Raw genomic sequence first — 10946 nt, 5'->3', positions numbered from 1 at the left:
GACATCTTGGCTCTTTCCACAGTTTGGCTATTGTGGACATTGCTGCTATAAACATCGGGGTGCACGTACCCCTTTGGATCCCTACTTTTGTATCTTTGGGGTAAATACCCAGTAGTGCAATTGCTGGATCATATGGTAGCTCTATTTTCAACTTTTTGAGGAACCTCCATACAGTTTTCCAGAGTGGCTGCACCAGCTTCGTGCAGTTCTTTTTACCTTTGGTCTTACGCACTCCATTTCGAAAGTTTCATTTTTTTTTTCTTTTTCATGTTTTTATTTAAATTCCTTTTTCTCCATCCCATTTGTGAGATTGTTTCATACATTTGTAAACAACTAGACTATTATATTACATTTTGTATTGCATCCTGGGATCCCTCAACCCCCTAAATATATGTTTAAATTTGAATACATTAAGATTTCCTCTTTATGATGTAGGGTTTTATGGGTTTTGACAAATAGATAGTGTCATATATCCACAATTAAATCAATAAACATAGTAATTTCACCACTCCAAAAATTCTCCAGTGCTTACCCTATTTAATCCTTCCTAATTCTCAGTGAACCCCTGACCACTAATATGTTATTGTTGCTATAGTTTTGTCTTTTCCAGAATCCATATAACTGGAATGAATAAAACCACAATAAAAATCTGCTTGTAGGTTTTTTCATGGATATAAATTTTCAAATAAATTTGGTTAATATCTAGGAATGTGACTGCTAGATCATCTGGTGAGACTATGTTTAGCTTTGTAAAAAACCACTGAAATGTCTTCTTCTTTTTTTTTTTAAAAGATTTTATTTATTTATTTGAGAGAGAGAGAATGAGAGACAGAGAGCATGAGAGGGAGGAGGGTCAGAGGGAGAAGCAGACTCCCTGCCGAGCAGGGAGCCCAATGCGGGACTCGATCCCGGGACTCCAGGATCATGACCTGAGCCGAAGGCAGTCGCTTAACCAACTGAGCCACCCAGGCGCCCCTGAAATGTCTTCTAAAGCGAGTTACTACCAGCAATGCATGAGAGTTCTGTTGCTCTGTATTCTTACCAGCAATTTGTATGTCTTTTTTTTTTTTTTTTTTTGGATTGTAGCCTTCTTATAGGTATGGAGTAGTATTCTCATTTCTATTTTAACTTGCAATTTCTTAAGGAAAAATAATAATTACTTTGATTTGGTTATTTTCCAACTATATATCTTCTTTAGTTATGCATCTATTTAGATCTTTTACACATTTACAAATAGGATTCTGGGCCTTTTTGTTGAATTTTAACATTTCTTTTAATATTTTGGATACAAGTCCTTGATAGACAGGTGGGTTTTTTTAAAAGATTTATGTTATTTTATTTGAGAAAGAGAGAGAGAGCAGGCAAGGGGCAGTGGGAGGGGCAGAGGGAGAGAGAAACCCAAGCAGACTCGGCGCTGAGCATGGAACCCAACCATGAGGCTCAACCCCACGACCCTGAGATAGGACCTGAGCTGAAACCAAGAGCTGGCTGCTTGACCAACTGTGCCACCCAGGTGCCCCTTCAGACATGTGTTTTGCAAACATTTTCTTCCGCTCTTTGGCTTGCTTTCAGATTCTCTTGGGCTGTTTTGCAGAGCATCAGTTTTCAGTACCAATGAAGCTTAACTTAGATTTAAAACTTTTAATATAATTTTTAAAACATAACTTTAATGGTATATGATATAGTTGTATTATAGTATGTATCCTACATTCTTATTAACGGACATTTAGTTTATTTTCAGATGTGTGCTGTTCTTATTCAGAGCTCTGCCATAAGTCTTTGTGCACATCCATGATAATTTCCCTAGGACAAATTCCTAGAGGTGAAATGATTGTGTCAAAAAGAATACAGTTTTCATAATTTTAATAAATATATTGTTGAAGTGCTTCTACAATGTTTATCTAATCTTTCTACTCTATTAACGGATCTTGAAAATACCTGTTTTCTTGGCAGAAATGGGATGTTATGTTGTACTTTTATCTGTATCAGTTTACTAAGTGCAAAATTCTATAGCTCTGATTTTATTTTTATTACCTTGATTGGTATGTTGAATAGTTAGTTTTAATTCTTGACAATTATTTTTCTTTCTGTATTTCCTGCTTCTGTCATACATTGCATATACCCATTTTACTCTTCTATATTTGTCTTATGAATAAAATGAATTGTGTGTGTGTGTGTGTGTGTGTGTGTAAGGAGGGAAAGAGAGAGAGAGTAACAGAGACAGAGATTAGAAACAGTTGAAAGCAGGAGGGGAAGAATGAAGGGGGCGGAAATCGGAGCGGGAGACGAACCATGAGAGACGATGGAGTCTGAAAAACAAACTGAGGGTTCTAGAGGGGAGGGGAGTGCGAGGATGGGTTAGCCTGGTGATGGGTATTAAAGAGGGCACATTCTGCATGGAGTACTGGGTGTTACATGCAAACAATGAATCATGGAACACTATATCAAAAACTAATGATGTAATGTATGGTGATCAACATAACATAATAAAAAAAGAAGGAAAAAAACACAGAATTACCATAAAAAAAAAAAAACTTGAATGAGAGCATAAAAAAAAAAGAAACAGTTGAAAGGTCTGAAACTACTCAGCAAAACCTAAGTCCTATGTACTTTATGGTGCTAGCTAGCCTTAGGTAATTAAGACTAGTCTACTAAAGGCCAAAAATGCCCTAAGAACCTTTACCCAGCTGAAGTCTTAGAAAATTTATACTCTAATCTTAGCCTGAAATCCAAAACACTGTATTCAGTGAAACACCAGAGATAGGATACCTTCCTGTGGTAACCTACTAAAGATGGCAAACATCCCAGAATACCTCTCTTAGTTTCAACTTTAGGAATCCTACTTCTTGGTCAGTTTTGAAGATTCCAAGTAGAATTTATCCACAGAGATAGCTGAGGTATGTAAAATACAGTGGCTTGGCTTTATAGTCCCTGGTATAATCTAGGGCAAGTGTGAGTGGACCCAGTACTTGCTACAGTTAGCTCAGAAAGTAAAGCTCTTGCATCTTCACTAGATATCAGCAAAGAGTCTCAGAAGCAGAGAACAGTATATAAATTCAAAGTCAGACTCCAGAGGCTATAGCTTGAACACAACATTTTTAACAAAAGGAAATAAAATAATTTCATTCAATACCTCTTGAGGCCTTGTCTGTGACAGATTTTCTAGCAGTTTTTAACAAATAACAGGGCAAGGGAATTGATAGGATTAAAAGTCTGAAATTATCACATTTCCTTTAGAGCCAGATCTTAGAAAATTATGTTCAGGACATAGGTCTAGCACACTGGTCCTTAGCATAGAACATCTCAAGAAAAAGAGTAATCTAAACTTCCTTTAGCTAGTTTACCCCAAACCTCAATATGGTAGGAAAATTGAGATTCTATACAAATAGAACTGAATAGAACTGAATTCTGAATAGAACTGGAATTTTCCAGTGGATCTCTTGCATTGGGTTTGAGTTAAACTGTACCTAAGACTTACCTAGAAGGACATAAGCTCAAAAATCCCTTCCTACTAACAGCCTCAAGTAGAATGTCTCCATGGCATAGGAAACATGGAAATAAACAAATATTAGATTGAGTTAGTAGTCATGGTCTAGTCAAATATACTAATGAATGAAGGCCAATTATGAGGAATAAGACCAATTGAACTCAAGCACCATATTATGAAAATCCAGAGAAATGTACTCTTAGTACTTGGTTTGCCCATGAAATGATTTCCTCCTGTCATTATTTAAATTCCCTCTGTATAAGTCATAATCCTGGCAGAAAAAGATAGCACACTCTAAGATTATTTGAGAAGATATTAATATATAGATGAATTACAAGATGCAAACAGGATTGAGGTAAAGATAGTGTTGTACTTTGAGACTAGTGCCAGTGAGCAGTGATTACCACCCCGAGGCCTGAAGTTCAAGGGGGAGAGTAATTCCTGGAACTCAGAAACAGCTGTGTGGAGAGGGCATCATAAGAACTGTGGACTTCGGTAGAGAGATGCCGCCAAGCTACACAGAGCCAGCAGTGAGGGACAGTGAGGAAGCCAGGAGGGTGAACACTTCATCCTCACTTGCCTCTCTTCCTTCATTGTTCTGTCAGGGTTTCCTCTTGATTGCATCCAACAGAAAGCTACAAGACAAGGGAATCAGTTAAATCAGTGCAAAGATATTAGCTTCCCTTGGCACAGAGCAGAGTGAGAAAATGTGGAGAAGGTAAAAAGTGATCGATCTCATTTCAAAAGAGAAGCCTGAGTCTAACCTACCAGGCCCAGACTGTAATCCAACATGATCAGTATAGGAATTCATCAGGATAGTTTTGCAGAGAGTAGCATGAGGAATTGAGAGTTATCTAAAAGTATATAGCAAAGTCCAAAATATGAAACCAGACAGACAGTGTTGGCAGAAAGTAAATCAGGAAGTGTTGGCAGAAAGGCAGGTTCTAATGACAAGACACTAGAGGAGACTGGAGTCATCCCACAGAAGAGGGAGATCTGATGTAGAGCAGCCGTTTGTGATAGTTCAACACATAACTGTTTTCAAGTCATGAGGGAAACACAGTTGACATAAGGAAATGTTTAAAAATTAATTTACATGGCCTGTCTGCGTGCAGTAAAATGAGTTCACTTGTATACTACTGGAAGCAGTGAAAATTGCTAATACCTTCTGGAAAACAATATGTAGCAAGGGCCCTAAAATGTCCATACTCTTGGATTGAAAATAACAAGTTTTATGGGATGTTTGATTATATTTATCTTTAATAAAAATGTATTTAGTAGGTAACACTGCTGAAAACATCTAAATATGGACTTATAGAAGGAGATGCTTAATATACCCCCTGCAGCAGAGTTAGATTGAGATGACCCTGCCTGTGCTGGTCTAGCAGGGCTGAGGGAAAAAACCGGGGCCGCTGGCACAGATAGCAGATTGTGTCCGTGAGAAGAAATAGTGTCAGTTTTGGAAGCTGGATAGTAACACGCAAAAAAAGTTTATCCAAGAAGGGAACCTTAAGAACTGTGTGGGGATGTGGGGAGCCGAGATCCTGAGCCAAAGGGATGGAATAGTCAGGAAAGACACAAATAAAGAGGAGCCTATCAGATGGACAAGGGGGAAGTATATTTGGAAAAATAACAAAAACAGCAGTTGCCCCTGATAGCTGGCATATGATATGATGCTGGGGAATGAGGGCAGGGGGTGCTATGAGAAGGAAGGCTTCGCTTCACTGATAGGAGCCAGGAACTAGAGAGAGCTGCTGCTGAGTGTGGGCCCAGGCACGGGCTAACTCAACCTCCTAACAGGTCTCAACAGTGAATGTGCACCTGACTAGGGACTGGGGGCCTTGGAGAAAGGACCTCGTGACAAAGAGTCAAGGTGGGATCTAATGGGTGAAACCTGATATACACAAATTCATAGATAGAAGGGCATAAGGGAAAAGAATCTGCTTTGGGTTAGTTAATTTTGTAATAGCCCACTGTAGACACACTCTGTGACCCCTTTCATGAAAGCTTGAAGCACCTAAACGCTGACATCTAGAGGAGACCCCAGTCAGGAGGAAGCATTAAAAAACTGAAATGATAATTTTTCTCCCAAAAAGGGAATGAGAGATCAAGGCAGGAGTTATGCATTCTCTTAGTCAGACAGGCGGCAGAGTATAATAGGAAGTACATGGCCTTTGGAGACAGAAGAGATCTGGTGTCAAATTTCAACTATAATATCTTAGACAAGTTACTTAATTTCTCTGAGCCTTTTCTGTAATAATGATAATAACAATAACAATACCTATGGGTGTCGTTGTGAGAAGCCATAACATTGTGTGTATGAGTACGTACTTCCTGGACTTCTCCATCTGTGCCAGCTTGCTAGTTTCACTGTGCAAGCTTTGATACAAGCACCCATTCTGAATCACTGGTAGGAGTTAGTCATTATCTATGCTACCTTCCCGTCACATACAAAGTAAGTTCTCCTTTCAAGAGAAGGCCCACTCACTGATTCAGAGCCAGAGAGAAACTTTCGTGTCATTTACACTTGCCCAGAGATAAGGACACTGACAATTTTACTCATCTCTTGGCAGCTATCAATCAGAGGGTAATGGACGCAAGGGTATCCCAGTTAAGGGAATTAAGAGAAAAGAATAATACGTGCTTTAGAACTTTTGCTCAGAGCTTTGTTTTAATACATACATAAAGAAGAAATGGTATATATGGAGTCTAGGATGTGCCAAAGAAAAGCCGCAGGCTCAGAGTCAAAGTGCAGGGATGAAACTTCCAAACATTTCATGTTAGCTTATAGAAAGTAGATTTTAGATTTAACAGATCTTACCTTGACCGTTACAGAATCAGGATTATAAGAAAAAAATTTTTTTTCTTCACATAGTGGTAAAACTTGTGAAATCTGAATAGAGTCTGGAGTTTAGTGAATAGGAATGTAGGAATGCTGGTTTCTTTGTTGCAACAAATATATTATAGTCATGAAAGGTATTAACGTTAGGGGAACTGGGTAAAGGGCATACAGTAACTCTCTGTACTATCTCTGCAACTTCTCTGTACATGTTAAACTATTCTAAAATGAAAAGTTTATTTTAAAAATGATAGTTTTCACTTCCCACTGTTTCTATGAAAACTCAGAATCCAAATTTTGTAACAATACTAAGAGCTTGAGACTAACCCCAAACTATTATTGGAATTTTAGACAAAAATCTTCTATATATAAAATTTTAAGTCAGAAATATATTAGGAGGTAAGAAGTGGCATGAATTTTGTCACAAGATAAAGAGCAATTGTGACCTCAGCTCTGTACTCTGAACAAACCAAAAAGTGGAGGAGTAACTTCTCAAATTTCCAGATAATTTCTGATGTGGCAAAAGGCTATTTTGCATGTCCTTTCCTCTATTAATGTCTCTCCTTTTGTATCCATTCTGCTTCTACAAAACATAGTCACAAAACAGAATCAAATTTAAATTTGAATAGAGAAAAATGAGGGAAAGAATATAAACAGGCAGTATATCAATATTATTATAGGAGAATATTATATTCAGTTCTCTTCTGGATTAATGTTTCGGAACTCCCAAAAGAAAATTTAGAGGAAAAGATAATCTTCCAAAATTATACACCAGAAGTGAGAGGAAAAAAACATTATTGAAAACAACTAAGATAAAGATACCACTCTCAAATGGTTTTAGAGGTAAAACATAAATTTTCTAAGAAAATTCACTGAATAAATTGTCTTATTTTTCAGTCCTGAACAGATGTTTTCCTGAATTTTCCCAAATTATATAAATGTTTTCTAAATTTAAACTATTGAAGAGGAAAGAGGTTCCCCTAAATTAAAGTTCCCATGACACAATTCCCCCTAAATGAAGAACTTCATTTTAATGAACATGGTTCTTTCTCTCTAGTGATTTTCTCTTTTCACCAAATTTTCAAAGGTGAATACTTAAATAACTAAGCCAATTATTTGCTATCTTGCTCATATGACACTTTAAAATCCTTGGGAAAAGGTTTATGAATCTTGTCCTTTTTCTAATAACCCTGAGGGTTTTAAAACTGGAAGGATCATCAGCTCTCCTATATTAATAATGAGTATGTTTCAGAAAGGGAAAAAAAGTTGACAGTTATTAAGTACACATGCTGTGCCCTTTACTTTATAAAATTTCTCACTGAATTCTTTTAGTGAACCATAAAATTGATAACAGGACAAAGTATCTGAAAAGCTAAGTAACCAGAAAGATACAAAAGTTACTAATTGATTGGCATGGAATTCAAACAAGCTTGTCTGATCCCAAAGACAGTCCTCATAAACACCGCAGTCCCCATAATCTCCAATATTTCTAAGTGTATGTATTCCGTCAAGCAGCATTTTCTGTTCTCTTCCATGGAAATGTTTACCAGAAATGTACAAACACATCAGAAGGCATTCCAAGATGAGCAGTGTAAATGTTGAAGGCAGACAAAAAAGTAGTCATTAAGAGAAATGAAGAAGACTACACTTAACACCCATCTGCCATTAAGGGAGAAACTAGAAAGCTATAAATAAATCTTTGCAATGGCAAGTAACATGATAAATGAATTACTTAGTAGAGTATTTTAATACTGTCAATGGGAAAAAATTCTTGACTAACTCTTGGAGAAAATAACTCAAGTTACATGTGCACTTTTAAGTTGTCTATTTTAAAACTGTATTTCTGTTCTGGCTTCATTATCAGAATGGTGAATTTGTCCAAAATAGAATGTTTAGAAAATATTTAAAAATCATCAAAAACAAAATTTAAAAATACTAATCTTTCAATACCCAGGTATAATTACCACTAGTGTTGTGATATATATGCTCCAACTTGGTTATACACACACATACACATGGATAGATATATGAGTATATATTAGGATTACATCATATGCACTGCTTTGATAAGGACAGTCTTCTACCTCATTATTTTATCATACAGTATTTAATGAGTCTATAACTTTTCAAGATTTTAAATTTCTGTTTCTGGAAATACTTAAAAGTATCTTTGTGACTTTAAAATATACTCTAATTCTTTTTAATATTTGAGACTAGAGGAATTCTCCCCAAACTATTTTTTAAACTGATAAGAACAGATACTACACTTGATTTTAGCCAAAAGGCCGAGAAGCGATCCCCAAACTATTTTTTAAAAGAATTTCGAATCTACAGAAAAATTCTAAGAACAACACATGGAATACCCATATATACTCATATGTAACAATTGTTATTTTGCCATATCTGCTTGATCTCTCATCTCTCTCTCTGTCTTTCCATATGCACACATGCACATACATACATGTACATTTATATGTGTGTTAACTTGCAGACAATGTGATACCTCACCTCTAAATTCTTCAGAAGAACATTCTCTTACATAAACACACACACACGGAAATAATTTAACATCAATATAATATTAATAGCTCAATTACAGTTCATATTAAAATTCTTCTGCTTGTTCCAAAAATATCCTTTATTGCTTTTCATTTATTTGTCTTGATCCAGGATCCAATTAAGGATTATGCATTGCATTTAGTTGTCATGGCTCTTCAGTCTTCTTTAATAAATTAAAAGAAAGAAAAAAAGTTCCTCAATCCTCTTTATATTTTGTCCTACTGAGATATTTTATGCATACAGGCCAGTTGTCATGCAGAATTTCTATCAGCTTAGGTTTGTGTGAATGTTTCCTTGTGATTAGATTGACTCAACTTTCTTTTTTTTCTTTCAGGATACACAATAGTGATGTCTTTCTGTTTTCTATGCAACATAACAGAGAATACAGAAAGTCAAACTGATAGGTCAAACTCTCTTTCATTAGTGATAAGTTTGATTAGGTGTCAAGGTGGTGTCTACCAGATTTCTCCATGGTAAAGAACCTTTCCTCTTTGCGATTAACAACCATTCTTTGGGAGGATTCTATGAGATTGAATATCCTATTATTTAACTATTTTTCTCACAATGATTTTGTCATCCACTGATGATTCTTGTCTGAATCAAGTATTATTAGGATCATTTTACAATGTTGATTTTTTAAAAAAATTATCATATCTCCCTCATGGTTTAGTTGTCATTTCCGTGTAAAGAAATTTTGCCCCTTCCCATATAATGGTTCTTTGTTCATTTAGTCAATGTATTATAATCCAATCCTGACATTCCTCATTTTATGTTCAGATTTTCCCAAATTTGGCAGAGGGAGCTTCTCAAGCTGCTCTTGTGTCCTTTTGACATGTTTCCATCAGTTTTTGTTGTTGTCATTTGGTTGATTATTTTGCTGTTGGAAACAGCAGCTTCCTTTATTTCGGGCACATATATTCCAGGCAACACTAACTTTCCCTGAATCAGTCATTTCTCATTTCCTCAAAGAGCCCTGCTTCCTTGGAATGGGTAATGTTATTTAGAAACCAAGATCTGGTGTTAGGTGTGCTGCGTGTTACTTGAGTGCATCCCTTCTAGACCATGTCAGTAGACAGAAATTGTAATGAGTTCATACTGATTCTTCTCATTTCAATCTGATACCACAGTTCTTTTCATTTCTATATTTACAGTTTATTGGCCTTTCTCCCACAATAAGAAACTTTGTTTCTAACATCAGTATATTCACTCATTTGCTTAATACTAAAATACCCCCCCAAAAAAATTTAGAACTGCTACACCAATACCACTGTTAACAAAACACCTTCTAAGTCTCAAGACCACTTTACACTTTTTACCTTATGATATGGCTAATTGTGTTGAAGTAGATTCACATCGTTCAAAATTAAAAGCTGCTTAAGAAGACAGATTCAAAAATTTCCTTCCCCTTTCCCTATCCCTTATGCCCAATCCTCACCCATCAATTCTTTTAGTTTCTGGTTTTCTTCCTATGTGTATTTTTATAAAAATTAATATGAATATATCATTATCTTTTTTTTCCCAAGAGTTGACATGATGCATATGCTTATCTTGCACTTCTTTTTCCCTCTCATTTAACAATATATTATCAGTTCATAGAGACTTAGCTCTTACATTTTTACATCTGCATAATATTTGCTTTGTGGATGTACTAGAGTTTATTCAACCAATTTCCTAGGTATGGGCATTTGAATTGTTTCCAGTACTTTGAAATTACAAATAACCAATCTGATCTTTAGGAGTCCATTGGGAGAGAATGGCTATTTGTAGTAGAGATACAATGCTGATATATAGATATTTTAAAAACATGATTAAATAACATAAAAGGTATAATGATTGATTCAGTTCCATACACATTTTTTTCTAAGTGCATTTGTTTAAAACTGAGATAGGTATTCCATTACCACTTACTACTGTGCTTTTCAATTCTTATTTTATTGATGAATCTTTTTCTATACATTTTGATTCAATATTTTCAAGTATATGGATTTGTGATTATTCTCTAAATTTTAATTTCAATTATCTAAAGTTAGTGATAGTTTTTATACTTTAATAATTAAATTA

At 35.6% G+C, this 10946-nt stretch overlaps 1 pseudogene; it reads right to left on the bottom strand.

Moving 5' to 3' along the window:
* Positions 1-8506: 8506 nt before the first annotated feature.
* On the bottom strand, positions 8507-8623 carry LOC115942050 (U2 spliceosomal RNA; annotated as a pseudogene).
* Positions 8624-10946: the final 2323 nt, after the last annotated feature.

Source organism: Leptonychotes weddellii, chromosome 14, assembly GCF_054177405.1.
Source record: "Leptonychotes weddellii isolate Sample4059 chromosome 14, ASM5417740v2, whole genome shotgun sequence".
NCBI classification, from domain to species: Eukaryota; Metazoa; Chordata; class Mammalia; order Carnivora; family Phocidae; genus Leptonychotes; species Leptonychotes weddellii.
The sequence above is the reverse complement of the archived record's forward strand: the minus strand, read 5'-3'. Positions and strand labels throughout refer to the sequence as shown.